The sequence below is a fragment of the Camellia sinensis genome, unplaced genomic scaffold (genome assembly GCF_055761805.1).
Source record: "Camellia sinensis isolate YWXY unplaced genomic scaffold, ASM5576180v1 Unanchor6, whole genome shotgun sequence".
Lineage (NCBI taxonomy): Eukaryota > Viridiplantae > Streptophyta > Magnoliopsida > Ericales > Theaceae > Camellia > Camellia sinensis.
The window spans coordinates 17115070-17117500 of NW_028129474.1; positions in this window are offsets into that span (position 1 = coordinate 17115070).

A 2431-nucleotide genomic window follows, 5' to 3' on the forward strand; every position below is an offset into this window, starting at 1 on the left:
GCTTAACAGGCTATTATAAGGGGGGGGCACCTCCCTTAAGGCTGGCCAGCATGGCCAGGCCACAGGCCACGCCTATGCCTAGGCGGGCGCTTGGCACATGCCATCGCTTGGCTTGTGGCATTGGCTTGTGGCATCGAAACTACATAGCCAAGCACGGGATGCGTCGAGTGGCGGCCCGCGGCGGTGGCGGTGGCACGTTGGCCTAGGGCAGCATGCCATGCCACAGCCTTGGCCAGCAACATGGCATGCCAAAGCCTTGGCCAGCAGCATGCCATGCCCTGGCCTTGGCAAGCATGTCATGCCACGGCCTTGGCCAGCAGCATGCCATGCCACGACCTTGGCCAGCAGCATGCCATGCCCCGGCCTTGGCCAGCATGTCATGCCACGGCCTTGGCCAGCAGCATGCCATGCCACAGCCTTGGCCAGCAGCATGCCATGCCACAGCCTTGGCCAGCAACATGGCATGCCAAAGCCTTGGCCAGCAGCACGCCATGCCCCGGCCTTGGCAACCTTGCCAAGCCACGGCCATGGCCAGCAGCGTGCTATGCCCCGGCCTTGGCCAGCAGCGTGCCATGCCACGACCTTGGCCAGCAGCTTGCCATGCCCCGGCCTTGGCCAGCATGTCATGCCACGGCCTTGGCCAGCAGCATGCCATGCCACGGCCTTGGCCGGCAACATGGCATGCCGCGGCCTTGGCCGGCAGCATGCCATGCCGCGGCCTTGGCCGGCAGCATGGCAAGCCCAAGCCTTGGTCAGCAGCAGCATGCCATGCCAACGCCTTGGCCAGCAGCATGCCTTGCCACGGCCTCGGCCATCAGCATGCCTTGCCACGGCCTCGGCCATCAGCATGCCTTGCCACGGCCTCGGCCATCAGCATGCCTTGCCACGGCCTTGTCCAGCAGCATGGCATGCCCGGCCTTGGCCAGCAGCATGTCATGCCACGGCCTTGGCAAGCATGCCAAGCCACGGCCTTGGCAAGCATGCCATGTCCCTCGGGTAATTGTACAAGTTGCCTTGCGAAATGCATGTCCCTCGGTTAAATTGCCATTTGGTTGGCTTTGGCGTGCGAACGAGTTGCCTGTGCTTTCCTTGTGGAAGCTTGTTGCGAGAAGTATGTCCCTCGAAAGTTGCCTGTTGCGTTTGTTATTTGCATTCGCGCTAACCGGTGCTTGCTCGGCCTCTCTAAATGTTTTCGCGCGTTCGTCGGGCTTCTTGGTCCTTCGGGGGGTGATTCGTTTTGGGGGGCTGGTGCACAGTGTACGTCGTGGCGCGTGAGTTGTGTTCGGTTTGTGCGAGTTGGACGGATCCCTGCCTGTGCAGCGAACTCCACTGGTGCATTCCTCCATGTCCCTCGGGTTGTCTTCGACTCGCCTTCGGGTTGCTTGCGCTTCCCTAGTGGAAGGTGCCTTGCGAAAAGCGTGTCCCTCGGGTAATTGCCATTTGGTTGGCTTTGACGTTCGAACGAGTTGCCTATGCTTTCCTAGTGGAAGCTTGTTGCGAAAAGTATGTCCCTCGAAATTTGCCTGTTGCGTTTGTTATTTGCATTCGCGCTAACCGGTGCTTGCTCGGCCTCTCTAAATGTTTTCGCGCGTTCGTCGGGCTTCTTAGTCCTTCGGGGGGTGATTCGTTTTGGGGGGCTGGTGCACAGTGTACGTCGTGGCGCGTGAGTTGTGTTCGGTTTGTGCGAGTTGGACGGATCCCTGCATGTGCAGCGAACTCCACTGGTGCATTCCTCCATGTCCCTCGGGTTGTCTTCGACTCGCCTTCGGGTTGTCTGCGCTTCCCTAGTGGAAGGTGCCTTGCGAAAAGCGTGTCCCTCGGGTAATTGCCATTTGGTTGGCTTTGACGTTCGAACGAGTTGCCTATGCTTTCCTAGTGGAAGCTTGTTGCGAAAAGTATGTCCCTCGAAAGTTGCCTGTTGCGCTTGTTACTTTCATTCGCGCTAACCGGTGCTTGCTCGGCCTCTCTAAATGTTTTCGCGCGTTCGTCGGGCTTCTTAGTCCTTCGGGGGGTGATTCGTTTTGGGGGGCTGGTGCACAGTGTACGTCGTGGCGCGTGAGTTGTGTTCGGTTTGTGCGAGTTGGACGGATCCCTGCCTGTGCAGCGAACTCCACTGGTGCATTCCTCCATGTCCCTCGGGTGATCGCCTTTAGGTTGTCTTCGACTCGCCTTCGGGTTGTCTGCGCTTCCCTAGTGGAAGGTGCCTTGCGAAAAGCATGTCCCTCGGGTAATTGCCATTTGGTTGGCTTTGACGTTCGAACGGGTTGCCTGTGCTTTCCTAGTGGAAGCTTGTTGCGAAAAGTATGTCCCTCGAAAGTTGCCTGTTGCGCTTGTTATTTGCGTTCGCGCTAACCGGTGCTTGCTCGGCCTCTCTAAATGTTTTCGCGCGTTCGTCGGGCTTCTTGGTCCTTCGGGGGGTGATTCGTTTTGG